Raw genomic sequence first — 15756 nt, forward strand, 5'->3', positions numbered from 1 at the left:
AAGCCCATAAAAGTGCCGCTCAGCAGTGGTAGCGTGTGTCAATTCTTCCTCTCAGCGCCATTTTCCCCCTCAACGGTGCCAACGATTCTTTGCGGGTGCCGCTCAGCGGTAACTTGCAAGTGTCGCTCAGCGATAATTTGCAGTTTCTCTTCTTTTGCACTTTCTGTGTCCTTTTCTAATTCCATCTTTATCCCTTTTACTTCTTTCATCAATTTCATCTGAAAACCTACAAAAACAAGGAAATCAAGCATAAAACCTGTCCAACTCTGTTATTTCCAATAATTCAACAAAATCATTAGTTCAAGCTAATTTCTAAGTCATAAAGGTTGTAATTGAAGTCAATTTTAAGTATAAAAATAACATTTTTTCAACTGTTATCACAACCCCAAACTTAGAACTTTGCTTGTCCTCAAGCAAATAAGATGTAACTCAATTTTCCACCAATCCATACAATGGTTCACTACATTTAAAAATCCTTCTTTCAAGACAAGTAAATACTCAATTTAGCTCATCACCAAGACTTCAATCAAGAGGTGCACATGCTTTTAGTGTTTACTCAATCACATAATATCCAACAAATGCTATTATCATGAATGATCAATCAACTAAGCAAAGATGTTCTTATGTGTTCATGGAATCTATCCTCACTAGATAAAGTGTTTCACTCAAACACACAAGTGTATAGGAGATATTCACTCATTCACTCTACTATTACAATGTCACATGAATCAACTTTGCCTTTCATTTAACCATAATCAAAAACACTTACAAGCAAACATCATCACAAGGACTTTTCAATGGCTTATAATGTGGTTGGGCTAACAATAACAATTGGTTTTTCTGGATCACAAAACCCTTAGAGTTAAGAGAATCATTTAAACACAACCATTCTTGATTATTCCCAACTTTCTTTTGCATTGAGATTTTCTTTTCTTTTTCTTTTGCTTTTCACATGCTTAACTTTTGGCTCAATGCTTTTTATTTTCCCTTTCTATTTTCCAACAACCCTAAACTTGAACATTTATCAATACCACATAATATTTTCATCTTAACTCAAGGTAAAGTTTTTTCAAAAGGGTTTTCAAGTTATGTTCATGGCTAAGGGTTCAAAGGATAGAACACATTGTGTTCTCTTTAATTGGGCTAAATTCATGCATTTGGCTAACAAAAAGGGTTTCCAATAAATGGCCTTGATCATATGATGCAAACAAGCAAATGATTCGATCGTAGCAAACTTGGGCAAAGTCATTCATGCTTTCAAAGTAACAACATTCAATCACAACAACTCTGAAGCTCAAAATCTCACATATAAGCTAATTCACATTCCACATATACATCCTGCTTAGCTTCATAATCACAATCATAACATCTTGCATTTATTCACAAGGCTTGTGAACCACCTGTATAAGCATATAATGTGCACATTCTCAACATCAATCAAGATCAAAACACATCAAGCATTACTTATCACACAATAGTCACAAGCAAACCATCACAACAGAGAAAGTTTCAAATTGAGTACATCAATCCTATTCTAAAAACAAAAGTAAATAAGTTCACAATTTAAAACACTGGATAGAAAAGATCCTGCTCTAGTGCTGATAGCATCCATCAGTAAATGTTATCTCAACTCCTCATCAGCCTGTGTTGTCATTTGTATCTTCCTCCTCTTCATTATCTTCAGATGCAACTAAAGCAGAATCAAAACAAACAAATAAAATATAGTAAATCAACTGGGTTGCCTCCCAGGTAGCGCTTGTTTAACGTCACGAGCCTGACCCAAAATCCACCAACACCTATCAGTAGGTGCAATTTTACCTTACTAACACCCATCAGTAGGTTTAACAAACCTGTTAATAAACCTTGTATCCTTTAGTAGATACTTAACCACCTAGCATCTATCAGTAGATGCTAACCCAAAAAGTTTCAATCATAAAAGTAATGTCCAAAAATTACAACCAATATCAAAAATTAAAATAATGTTCTTAAATTACTGGGGTGCCTCCCAGAAAAGCGCTCTTTTCATGTCATTAGCTTGACCCAATAAAGCTCAAGTTCCATCTTCTTTCTACTAAACTTCTTCAGAAATTTGATCAAACCAGGAACCTGTTGCAATGTCTCAATCATAGGAACTTTATTCTCCAATTTCTTGAAGATTTCCATGAAGCACTTAAATTTCTTCTCTTTCCTATGATACTTCTTTGAATGAGGACGAGATTTTTCATATGATTCTTTCTTTTTTTCTCTCATCCTCTTTTTCTTTTCTCTAACTTTCTTAAGATTCACACAAATTTTCTTTTCTCTCACTCTCTTTTTTTTCTTTTTCTACTCACTTTCTCAATCTTCACACAAATTTTGTTTCTCTCTTCTCTCTCAACCACCTCTTTTTTCTCCACTCTCTCTTCTTTTTCCTTTACTCTCTCTAACTCAACTTTTTCAACATCTACACTCACTAAAACTTTACACTCTTCTCTAGGGTTAACCTCAGTATTATCCCCAAAACTCTGATCAGGCCTTTCTTCCAACTTCTTAGTTAATTGTCCGATTTGCATCTCCAAACTTCTAAGGGTTGCTTGAGTGCTGTTATGATTGGAGATGGTTACCTGCATAAACTGGTTAAGAGCTTCTTCCAACTTTGTATGTTTTTCAGTGAGTGTAGACATATGTTGCCATAATGACGGTTGTTGTTATGGCTTATTAAATTGTCCTGATTGCCCAGCTTGTCCAGATTGTCCCTGACCTTGACCCATGCTTGGGTGAGATTTTCATCCTTGGTTGAAATTACCTTGGCGGTATGGAAATTGATTGTTCATGAAATTTACATCTTCTTGGGCCTCCCCTGGAAAAGCATATTGACCATTAATATGGTCACCACCACATAGTTCACACATCTGTTGTTGAACTTGAGCAACAGTTTTTAATTCCTTCGGTAATTGAGCAAGTGTCTTTGTTAGATTCTTCAACTGTTGAGTTATAATCTTATTTTGAGCAAGCAAGACATCATTTGACTGCAATTGTAGAACCCCTTTCGGTTGAACAGAGGCTCATCTTTCACTATGCATTTCATTGTCATTAGCAACCATGTTCTCTATCAATTCTGTTGCTTCCTCTGGAGTCTTACATTTAATATTACCTCCAACTGAGGCATCTAACATCAACTTGGTTTGTGACTAAGACCTCCAAGGAAAAGTAGAACTATTGTTGCTTCATCAAAACTGTGCATGAGAGTCTTTCTCAAAAAGCTTTTGTACCTGTCCCATGCTTGACCTAATGTCTCCTCCATGCCTTGTCTGAAAGAAGAGATCTCTTGCTTCCCTTTGTTGACTTTAGATTGTGGGAAGTATATGTTCAAAAACTTTGCAACCACAACTTTCCATTCTGTAAAACTACCTTCTGGAAAAGAATTTAACCATAGCTTAGCATTGTCTCCCAATGAGAAAGGAAACAAACTAAGCTTGATTGCTTCATCTGGCACTCCATTTATCTTCACGGTGTTACAGATTTCATTGAAGGTGGTGAGATGTTCATACGGGCTTTCATGTGATAGCCCATTAAACTGATTGTTTTTTACCAACTGTAACAATGTTGGTTTCACCTCCATGTTTGTAGCGTTGACCCTCGGCCTTGCTGTACTGTTAAAATGTTGAGGGCCAACAAAAGTGGTGTAATTTGCAAGAGTCCGTCTACCATTATTCTCCTCTGTCATATTTTCAATGCTATGGTAAGACCTTGGTGGTGAAGGTTGTAAGAGTGTCTTAAGAGAAGGGAATAGTTCTCGTGAATTTCGAATTCTCCTCCTCCTTCTATTTTCGTCCAGGCCTTCAAGAAGAGGTTCAGAAATCTTTTTGCTTCTAGTCCGAATATTACCCTGCATACACAAGGAAACAAAACCCTAGAAAAATTTTGTTAGCACAAAAGGATAGCAAAGAGAAGAAATAATCAAAAGATATAATTGAAAAGATAAGAAGATAGGAAATAAAAACCGAAAAATAAAAACACAAAATAAAAACAGAAAAAGAAATAATCAAAAGATATGATTGAAAAGATAAGAAGATAGGAAATAAAAACCGAAAAATAAAAACAGAAAATAAAATAAAATAATAACCGAAAAATAAAAACACAAAATAAAAACAGAAAAATAAAAACACAAAATAAAAACCGAAAAATAAAAACACAAAATAAAAGTAGAAAACATAATTCACAACAAGTCAAAAATAATCAAAAATCACACAAATACACTAGTTAAACCACGAGTCCTCGGCAACGGCGCCAAAAACTTGATCAACAAATCTTCAATCCCCGAAAATGGAGTCAAACTTGTTAACCTTCGGCAAGTGTAACCGAATCGTATCAAGTAATAAACCTGGTAAGACCAAGTATCGTTCTCCCAAAGGACTCACGACCTAAACAATTATGTGATTTATTGATTAATTAAGACTTGTGAACAAATTGTTGTAAGTTTCAAATGCAAAAGACTGAAAAGTAAATATGTATGCATGTGATGATCAATAGGCAAGAAGAAACAAAACACGTGAATTGAAATATATGGATGAATATGTTGTTGGGGTTTATCAATTTCATCCTATCCACTCTCTTGTATTTAGGAATTCATCATTCTTTTCATTAATGTTAATGCCACTTTCTAAATTACTTTAAACCCGATGTCTCGGCGAAGAAAGTCTATCCTTAATTATGAGTTCATATAGCATTCCTAATAATTAATTATGAAGCACAGAAGCTAAAAGGCAACCAACTATCATACTCCTATGTCTAGGTTGGTAATATACTTTTGTGAGAGATTCCTCAGGTGTAGATTTCCTCGTATGTGTCCATATCGACAAAACCAATAATCATGACATCGAATGAGTTAAACAATGCATGCTTTGAGCAAAGAGGAAAAACACTAACTATTAATGAAAGAAAGCATGTATCATAAAAATGATCTTGAAGAACAAATTTCATACAAAAGAGTTTCTAAGGATTTACATTGATTTCCCAACAACAAAATAAGTTTAGTTTTCCATAATCATGGAAGAGCTAGATGAACAATGGAATGAAAGAATGGAAGAGATAGAAAAACCCGAGAAAGAGAAGAGGAGAGTCGTCACCATCTCCAATTCTACCCCCAAGGGGTGAAAAGTGTGTTTCTGCTTCGTCCCAGCCAAAGATACAAACCCTAGGACGTCTTAAAGCTTATATATTATTCTAAAAAATACAGAAAATTAGGCCCAAGCCCATAAAAGTGTCGCTCAGCGGTGGTAGCGTGTGTCAATTCTTTCCCTCATTGCCATTTTTCCCCTCAACGGTGCCAACGGTTCTTTGCGGGTGCCACTCAGCGGTAATTTGCGAGTGTCGCTCATCAGTAATTTGCGGTTTCTCTTCTTTTGGACTTTATGTGTCCTTTTTTGATTCCATCTTTATCCCTTTTCACTTCTTTCATCAATTTCATCTAAAAACCTGTAAAAACAAGGAAATCAAGCATAAAACCTGTCCAACTTTGTTATTTCGAATAATTCAACTAAATCATGAGTTCAAGCTAATTTCTAAGTCATAAAGGTTGTAATTGAAGTCAATTTTAAGTATAAAAATAACAGCTTTTCAACTGTTATCAGCTCACCACGGGTTCAACCCGGTGAGCCAGGTTCTAAGTGAGCTAGGTTGAAAACTAGCCCGCATAAAAAAATTACATTTTTTTTCAAACCTAACCCGGCTCAAACCCATGGTGAGCCGGGTTGGCTCGCGGGTTACAATCCATTTTGACAACACTATCACTAGGGATGACAACGGGTCGGGTCGGGTATGGATAATTCCTATCTATAAATGAAAATTCCACCCGCAACCTACCGCTACCCGTGCGAGTATCCATTTCAAAAAAATCCGCGGATATTTTAAAGCCCGCAAATATTAAAAAATATATATTTTATACATTTTTAAATAAAATTACAAAATAATATATAAAATTTAATATAAATAAAATAAAATATAAATTAAATTTAATTTTAATTAAATTTAATCTAATAAAATATAAATTATTATTTTTAAAAATTAAATTAAATTATTCTTTTTATTTTTTGCGAGTAACGGATATCCATAGATTGATAGTATAATACCCACACCCGACTCATTTATAAGCTTGTATTAAAATATCCGCTACTCATAACTCGCAGATAATAAATATTTGTAGGTACCAATTATCCATGTCAGATTTTATCCCCAGGAACGTGGATTTTTTCCATCCCTACATATCATCATACATCTTAGATATTATTTTCTTCGAAAGATATGATTTCTTACTATTTTGTTCTTAAAAAGCATCTCACATGAAATAATAAAGAAATATTTAAACTATCTTAAAAGACTCATAATCGATGAGACTATTGAATGCTTCAAGAGAATATTAACGTTGGTATAAGATAAAAGACTATATTAAATAAAAAATAAATTGAAAAAAAATTGAATCTTTATTACATATAAAATCAACCTAACTTTTAAGTTTAAGAGATAAAGAAAAGTCATGAAAGTTAACCGTTTAAATGAAGATGGCTTTCACGGTGCTTGAGACCATGTAGTGAAATGGCACGATACCTTGCTTTTTCTGTGTATAAACGCATGAACTATACCATTCTAAGAATTATATTATGATTATGGAAAATAAAGAATAAACTTTATATTTTACCCTAAACCTTTATATCTTGTAAATATTTTATCTTTACTTCAACTTAGACTATTATTTTACATACAACAACATAATTTCAATTTTTTACAAAGTAAATTATACAAAATATACTTGTTTTCTAACAAAGGTGTGGGAGTCCAAATTAGTCTAATAACTTGACGAATTTAAAAGGAAAATTTTGAATTGGTTCGCATAATTGATTTATAATATTTTTTTTTTACAACTTGATTTAGTCTAGATTAAAAAATGAAAATCTGATCGATTTAATTTGAATTCTAGACTTTGATTTTAAAAATTCAAGTGATTCGGTTCTTCAAATCATAATATATAGGTTTAATGTTTTGGTAGGTCTCTATTTTTGTTTAGAATCTCAAATAGGTCTTCTTTTTTTTTTCAGCTTCTCAATTGGGTTTTTGTTTTTGTAAAATTTAAGTCATTAGAGGCCTTCCCTCAAATTAGATAAATGGCGTTTAAAATGGCGTTACGTGACATGCTAAGGATATTGTTTTAAATGACGTGTCATTAAAAACAAAAACTTGTGTAAAATGTATTTTATATTAAAAATTAGAGTGCAAAGAGGGGAAATCAAATTTAATTAAGGGCAAAGTGGACAATACAAATAAAATTTAGTGCAGTCCTGCAATTGAAATGAAGTGCCAATTCAGAATTTTGGGTTGATGAAGAGCCACCGTCCCTCAGAGCTGTGGCAGCGACTGCCTTCAGATGCTTCATTCGGTGAAGTAACTCCTTCCCTTCATCACCTTTCATCACCATCTTCACAACCCTCGCAATTTCTCCTCTTTCCACACCCATTCTCACCAATTGCCACTCTCACTGCCACTTTCATGCCTTCACTGACAAAAATGACATTCATCTTCTGCTCAGTGAAGAGTGGCCAAGCCACCAAGGGCACACCACTCACCACACTTTCAAGAATCGAGTTCCAATCACAGTGGCTGCACATCCAACCACATCAAAAAACAAACACCAATATCAAATTGAACAAAAACGAGTGTCCGACGCCCATGGAGCTTCGTATTAGGGTTTGTGGTGGCTAAGGTCGTGCCCAGCACCCATGGCACCTTCGTGGGAAGTCGCGACTACGGAGGAGGAGGCGATGTCGTTGGCAAGGAGCTCTATGTTGGTGGTGGTTTTTCTCTCGACAGCGAGCACCAACCTCTGACATGCCCCTGGGTTTGTGGACACCGTGAAAGCCGACATTGAAATCTACGATACAACTACGAACAAGTGAAGCACTAAACCCACGACACAACGTATAAGAAGAAATCTCTTTATAGAAAAAATCTCTTCACAGAAGCAAACATAAAAAAGGGCAAAGTGAGAAATTAATGGGAAAGTGAAAAGAAAATTTCAAAAACCAAAGAGAACAAAGTAAAAACCATTACCAATTAAAAGCTGCGATTTATAGATGAAAATTTAAAGAGAGAAATGGAGAGAAATGGGAAGATACTATTGACAGAGGGCAAAGAAATCTATTTTACATAGTGTTTGGTGATTCCTTTCGAAATCCAGTGTTTTTCAACCATGAACTCTAATTTCACAATTCAACAAAATCACTGGTTTTTTTCCTCTCAATAACCCTAATTTCACATTCCTCAATTGTAGAGAAAGGCTTTAATTTCTTTTTCCCAATTTGCTCTCAATTTTTAATTTAGAAATTACAAAATACACGTCACAATCATTTATAAACCCACGTCATTTAAAACAATACACTAACTATGCCACGTAACCCAAACCTAAACAGTCGTTTGTCCAATTTGACAGCAATTCTCTAATTGCTTCAATTTTACAAAAACAAGAATTCAATTGAGACGCCGAAAAATAAAAATAAACCTATTTAAAATTCTGGACAAAAATATATATATATATATACACACACACGAGTCTAAGACTCTAATCTAACTCATTTAAATTTTTTATTTATTTTCACGTTGACACACTCTATTCACATTTCATAATCAAATTTTATTTTACTTTTTTATTATTTTAATAATAATAATAATAACAATAAATTTAATGACTACGAATCTTTAAATTATTTTCCATAGAAATTACTTATAAAAGTTATTCATAAATAAAATTATTATTTTAATAAGAAACCTACACATTTTTTGTTAATTTAAAATAATTTTACTATTTAATAAAATACATAACCATTTCATTTCTTTAATAAAAAATAACTATATAATTCTCCAATTTAAAATAACTCTATAACTCTTATATTTCGTATCTCTATATAATTATTTATATATTTTTTAAGTTATAATATATATTTTTACATATAAAAACGAGGACATACAATATGTTTTCGCTAGTTAATTAATTATTAAATAGCCATAATAATTTATGAAGTGGTGTAATCCATTGAAGTTTAATCAGCATCCTTTTCTTATGTTGTGATTATTATTTTTATATAGTAATTTTTGCCCTTGGTTTTTGGCGTGTTACTTTCATAGCTAACTCTTCGTTTTCTTCTTCTTTTGCTTCGTTAATCTTTTGCAGAATCAGTTAGGAAATTTCGTGGAACCGATTTCTGGTGTTGATGATGCATCAACAGTGGGTATTATTGCTGCGATTGCTTGTGGGGATCAATTTCTGGTATTATTGCATCAGGGCTTGGGTTTCCTTTTTTTGGGGTTGGGGAAATTTTGTGGTTATGTTTATCCAATGATACTGTGTTTGCTATCCTTTAACTTTACTTGTTTTACTTTCTTCAATTATTTACCTCTGGAGTGCTGAATTTAGATTATAACCGTACAGTTTGGGCCCCTTTATTTTAATGTAACAATGAATGATTGCTTGATTAAACAAGTATCTGTCTCTGTGAGCCAGTACGTGTCAGAGCTATGCCTGGTAGTTTGGAAGGTGTGTACATTCTGCAACCCCGAACTTGGGCTTAATAAAATTAAGAATTTTATCATCAGTTTAAGTGGTTCCATGTGGGTTATTCAATTGACTTCTGGGTCCGTTTTTAAAATATATGCATTTTGTTTTTAAGGGTATAAATGTGGGCATTGCATTCATGTCCGTGAGTTGTTTCAGTTCTTATTTCTCTTATGGAGGGTGAATGTCTTGTGTCTTGGTGTGTAAATTCTTGTGCACAAAAATGGTTGTTTTTCTGTGGTTTCTGTGTGGTGTGATGTGAGTGCTTCTTTCCTTTTCTCTTTCTTAATTTTCCCTTTTATGTCTATGATTTAATCTGTAACATCAATTTCTGCTGTGGACTTAATGGAGTTCCTATTTCTGGTACAATGTTGGTGTTCTTTTGTATGTTGAATTTGTCTGAATGTATGTTTTTAATTTGAGCCTTTGATTTTAAAATTACACGCTGTTTGGCGGTTTTTGTTTTTGAAATAGAATGGCATTGCTGATAACTTGCTAGGAATATATTCACTTCACTTTCTTGTTATTGTAAATTATGTGTTTCTATCTTCATCGTTTTCTTTCTTTGGGCGGGATGTTCTTGAGCTTTCTTGCCAGGGAAGGTTGATAATCACTGGGGTAGTGTGGGGTGGCTCACGCCATAGAGTATAGAAGGTTTCCTCCTATGATTACATTTCTTTTGTTTCTCAGTTACACATCAGTAGTGGAATTCTCTTGTAACAAGAGCTTATCCTGAGTTTTCTTCATCAATTCTTTAAAAAACCGTTCCTATCCGCTCGGTATTCTAGCTCCTGATTCAGGACATTGTTGTTTATATCATGAATTAAATTGCTGGATTGTAAGCTCCTACAAGTTAAGTTGTCCCTTTGCTGATGAGTCTCTCGTACTTTCGGGTAATCTTCTTTGACTTGGTTTTAAAAAACGCTAATTCCCTTTTCTCCTATACGACTCCATCTCCTCTGTGTCTCAGCTCTGCAACCCTCAGTTCTTTTTGCTGCTTCCAACCTTGACCACCCCACCTCTACCCTGCATAGCTTCCGTTCTGTGCTGTAACCTGCGCTGTAACCTGCGCTGCCGCTACCTCCCCTTCTTTGGCTCTACAAAGCGCAAACTGTGAATAACTCCTGCCTCCTCTCACCCTGCATCTCTGCACCCTACTTTGTATCTGACTTATGAACTTATTGAGCTTTTTGTTTTGTCATTTAGATCTTAGGACTTGTAGTTTTTTCAGTTTAAGTTTCTTTAGAGGTTGTTTTCTTTTCTCTGGTATGTTTTATTCACACACACACACACACACACACACACACACACACACACATATATATATATATATATATATATATTCATTTTGGGAATGGTCTTACTGTACAAATCACAAACTCCAAGTTAGAAGTTTTCACCACCCTCTCAATTCTAGGTAGAATCTCAAGTTTAACAACACTTATCTCAAGGGTCTCTTTATGTTGATGACACTGTTGAAAGTCCCACATCGACTAGAGATAAGACCAATTTATAATATATAAGTGGGTGCAAACCTCACCTTACAAGTTGGTTTTGTGGGATTGAGTTAGACTTAAAGTCCACTTCTTAACATGGTATTAGAGCTATGGTTAGAGCCTATCCTAGCGATATTTGTTGTTTGTTAGGCATGTTGTTCCACCCGCTATCAGGTTGTTGTCGGACCACCCATTAATGTCTAGTCTCATGCTCGAGATGATGTCTATACCTCGGCATAAGGGGGGCGGTTGGAAGTCCCACATCGACTAGAGATAAGGTCAATTTATAATATATAAGTGGGTGCAAACCTAACCTTACAAGCCGGTTTTGTGGGGTTGGGTTAGACTTAATGTCCACTTCTTAACAGACACAAATGGAGAGCAGACTCAAGAGTGTTGAACATCAGTGTTGACTAGATGGGATGCAACCAATTAGTTCGAGAAGCTATTGGTTGGCAAATGGAGGGGACGATGAGGAAAATGACAAATTGAGTAGAAACTATGCTTAGAAGTTGAAGAGGGGAAATGGAAGGAGAAGAGAACATTGAGGATAGTTAAAACATGGGGCTAGGGCTTGGTGATCGAGGAAAACAAAGAAGGTAGGATCAAGTGAAGTGAGTTGAGGTATGAATAGGGTGTTAATTTGAAATAATTTACTTGTTAGATGCAATGAAGGTTGACATAATGGGGGCATGTTTGGAAGGGAGGGCTTTAAATTTGGTTACAATGGAGGAAGGTTGACACAACGGTGGCATGTTTGAAAGGGGGGCTTTAAATCGGTTACAATGGAGGAACCAATGGTGGCCGTGATGAATTGGTTGACTATTTGACAAGTTTTGTTTGAAAAATTTGTTATATTCATCAAAGAATCCTTGTGAGCAAGATGTCAAACGCGAGAAGGGTGTTTATTAATGGGTAGAAAGAGGAAGTTAAAATGATGGGTGCAAGAGTGTTGATTGCATTCATGGTGTTAGTGTGGAAGGTGGAAGATCACAAAACTTGGGTCATACGACATGGAGTTTGACATAGAAAATTGGGCTTTTTCTCAACAAATCCATGTTAAGTGGGAGGTGAACAAAATTCTAGGACATATACTGAGAACAATATCAAAAGGGGGAACCAACTGCTTTGAAAGTAACCAGTCATACCCGCATGAGATTAGTGCCATAAGAATTAGCAGAACAGGTTTGATTGGTACTTACGTATTATGAGGTGCTCAAGTCCTACATCTAGTAGTGTGGGATGCTTGGTGGAGTATTTATATGTTTGGTTCTCCTCCAGTAATAGCTAGCTTTTGATGATGAGCTTCCCAAATGTTTGGGTGGTTATCAATTGGTATCAGATTTTGGATGTTGGTGTCCTGAAAAGGGCTACCTTTGGGGAGGGTCTGACCAAAGAGGAAGTTGAGTGAAGTGTCAGAGTGAAAGTCGCTGAAATGTCAACTCTTATGGGTGGTGCTATAGAAGGGACATAGGTATTATAAGGTAAGTCCCAGACAGAGTGGTATCGATGCTTGGTGGAGTAGTTATGATATCAGAAATTTAAGGAGACTTCTGGATTAATTTGGTTACTACAATGCTTTTATTCAAGAATTTTTGGGCAATTGCCAAGCATCTAATCCAACTCTCAAAGAACAGTTTTTAAGTTGGTAGGGGAGGCACAAAGGACCTTCAAGCAGTAGAAAACAGCCATGGAAAACCTTCAAGCACAAAGGGTCTTCATTGACAGGGAAATGAATATAAGTGAGGAGATGGGGGGTGAGCAATCACTTGGGTGTTGTGAGGGTTGGCTTGTGGCATGAAGAAGAGGAGGTGTCTTTCTCTACGTGTTTTAGTTCCACTTCTTCAGTGAAGTTCTCTTGTAGTGGGGGATTCAAGGCAATAGATATAGTTTCTGTCCAATTGATATTGATATCATGTTGGCCCCAAGTGAATAATACAATGGTTCCTCTTTATTTATATTATTGGATTTAGTGTCCGTTTGGACAACTTTTGTAATGAGCTCGTCTTCCAATGAAAAATGAGAAGAAAAAGATGAGCTTCTTCATTAGTTACAATTAGCTCATGCATAAGTTAAAAATAAAAATTTAGAGAAGTTTTATGAGGAAATTTCTATAGATTAATTTGTACAGAAGTTAATTTTAGCTCATGCAGAAAATCATTTATTTTTTTCTTATTTTTCTCTTCTAGAAGTGTTATGGGAAAGTATGTTCAAACGGACCCCTGTTTACACTTTCTCTGAAGCCCTTGCCAGTTGTCTTCATTGGATTAAGTATGGAGACTTTAGTCCTTGATTTTCTTGAGTAAATACAAACAGCCAATATAGTTCCTTTTTCTTTCCGAAAATCTTAGTCTTTTATATCCTGCACACAACAAACACGCTTGTTAAGTTAAAGCATTTGTTAATACTCATCTTTATTTGTGTAACTCTATAATCTCTTATTTATTCCGAACTTTGGCATGCATCTTATATATTTAGAACTTATAAAGGATAGACAAATAATATAGTTTAGACATTCTCTATAATTTCTTATATATTCAGAACTTATGCATGCATCTTCTAGTGTTCTCTTTGCCTTTTGATTGATTACCTATGGAAGTGCTTGGGTAAAATGCTTATGCTCATTGAGATAAAGCAATTATTTCAATTCATCAACGCATTTTCTTGGCATGTACTGACAGATTATTTATGATGATGATTGTGTGAAACAGATTAATCTTGCAAGTTTGGTTTGCTTGCTTGGTTTTGGTTTGAATTTGAAGTGGTTTTAATGGGAAATATACTGAATCTGAACAATTCCAAGACTAGATGGAATTACTCCTATGAGGTTTTGCAAGGTGAATCGTGCAAGAGACGGAGGTTGTCATCAAACTCTTGTGAGGATAATGAAAGACTGATTCCTCTCCTTCCTGATGAGATAACAATACAGATACTAGCTAGAGTTCCTCGAATTTATTATTTGAATCTGAAGTTAGTTTGCCGTGCTTGGAAGGCAACCCTTGTGAGCTCTGAGCTATTTAGTGTGAGAAAAGGCCTTGGAACTATGGAGGAGTGGCTCTACATTTTGACAAAAGTGAAGGATGATAAGCTTTTATGGTATGCCTTGGACCCTCTTTCTAGAAGATGGCAAAGGTTGCCACCAATGCCTAAAGTAGGGTTTGAAGATGAAACAAAGAAAGGTTTAATTTCCTTTCCCCTTCGGATGTGGAGCATGATGGGTTCAAGTATTAGAATTGTTGATGTCATTATGAGCTGGCTGGGGAGGAGAGATGCCCTGGACTGGATGCCATTTTGTGGTTGCTCAATAGGAGCCGTTGATGGTTGCATCTATGCATTAGGAGGATTTTCAAGAGCTTCAGCAATGAAATCTGTTTGGCAGTATGATCCCATTAAAAACTCCTGGGCCGAGGCTAGTTCAATGTCAGTTGGTAGAGCCTATTCCAAGACAGGTATATTAAATAATAAGCTCTATGTCGTTGGTGGGGTTACAAGGGGTCGTGGTGGACTAAGCCCTCTACAATCTGCAGAAATGTATGACCCTCATACAGGCATGTGGTCCCAATTACCTAGCATGCCTTTTGCTAGAGCTCAAGTGTTGCCAACTGCATTTTTGGCTGACTTACTCAAGCCTATTGCCACAGGAATGGCTTCATACAGGGGAAGGTTATTTGTGCCTCAGAGTTTGTATTGCTGGCCATTTTTTGTTGATGTTGGGGGTGAAGTATATGATCCAAATATAAATTCATGGCTTGAAATGCCAATCGGCATGGGTGAAGGCTGGCCTGCAAGGCAAGCTGGAACAAAATTGAGTGTTACTGTCAATGATGATCTATACGCACTCGATCCTTCAAATTCTCTTGACAGTGCAAAGATCAAGGTATATGATTATGAAGATGATACTTGGAAAGTTGCAGCAGTAGATGTTCCTATTCATGATTTCACCGATTCAGAATCTCCTTATCTCTTGGCTGGTTTACTTGGAAAACTTCATATAATTACTAAAGATGCTAATCACAATATTACAGTGTTGCAGGCTGACATGCAACATGAACATGCTGAGTCAGCTTTCTCCCAATCAATAATCTCTTCACCAGATAACTCAATCACTGAAGATGCTGAATCTTCTGCACAAAGTCAAGGAGAATTTTGGAAGGTTCTTGCAACTAGGAGTGGTAGATCTGCTGAACTAGTCAACTGTCAATCCCTTAAAATTTGAATCTTTTTTTGGGTAGGTGTAGTTTACAGTCCTCTTGTGGTTATAATTTCTGAGTGTATCTCTGTTGGTTGGCATGATTGCTTACAAGCCAGTAGGTTGGGTGAAATTTCAAAGTTGTAAATGATTTCCTTTACAGATGATTCATAAGATGTGTAACCAATAAAACAAAAACTTAGAACTACACGGAGCAAGAACATCATTCAAACAAACACTACAAAATGAACACACCCCTTATGCTAGCGGTTAATGTGGTTGATAGTTTCATTTATTGTTATCTATTGGACTAGGTTTTTACTATTCACCTTTTTTAACGAAAACAAATACACGTTACCGAGTACTTTAATAACTCTGTAAATACAATTGAAGGGAAAAGCAAGAACGAAAACCAATTTGAAGTTTATCGAAGGAGAGAGAAATTTCACCAGTTAGAAACAACTTTATATCCATTAAGGTTATAAGATGAG

At 35.4% G+C, this 15756-nt stretch overlaps 1 pseudogene across 3 annotated transcripts; it reads left to right on the top strand.

Moving 5' to 3' along the window:
• Nucleotides 1–9078: 9078 nt before the first annotated feature.
• Nucleotides 9079–15566, top strand: LOC148205843 (F-box/kelch-repeat protein At1g22040 pseudogene; annotated as a pseudogene). 3 transcript variants are annotated; one of them, XR_015783376.1, is made up of 2 exons: nt 9079–9295; nt 13788–15566. The product of XR_015783376.1 is annotated as an F-box/kelch-repeat protein At1g22040 pseudogene, transcript variant X1 (transcript). The 3 variants fall into 3 exon arrangements; XR_015783378.1 differs by lacking the exon at nt 9079–9295 and adding an exon at nt 9336–9562; XR_015783377.1 differs by lacking the exon at nt 9079–9295 and adding an exon at nt 9595–9838.
• Nucleotides 15567–15756: the final 190 nt, after the last annotated feature.

The sequence above is a fragment of the Vigna umbellata genome, chromosome 1, assembly GCF_029865625.1.
Source record: "Vigna umbellata cultivar VRB3 chromosome 1, Vumbellata_1.0, whole genome shotgun sequence".
NCBI classification, from domain to species: Eukaryota; Viridiplantae; Streptophyta; class Magnoliopsida; order Fabales; family Fabaceae; genus Vigna; species Vigna umbellata.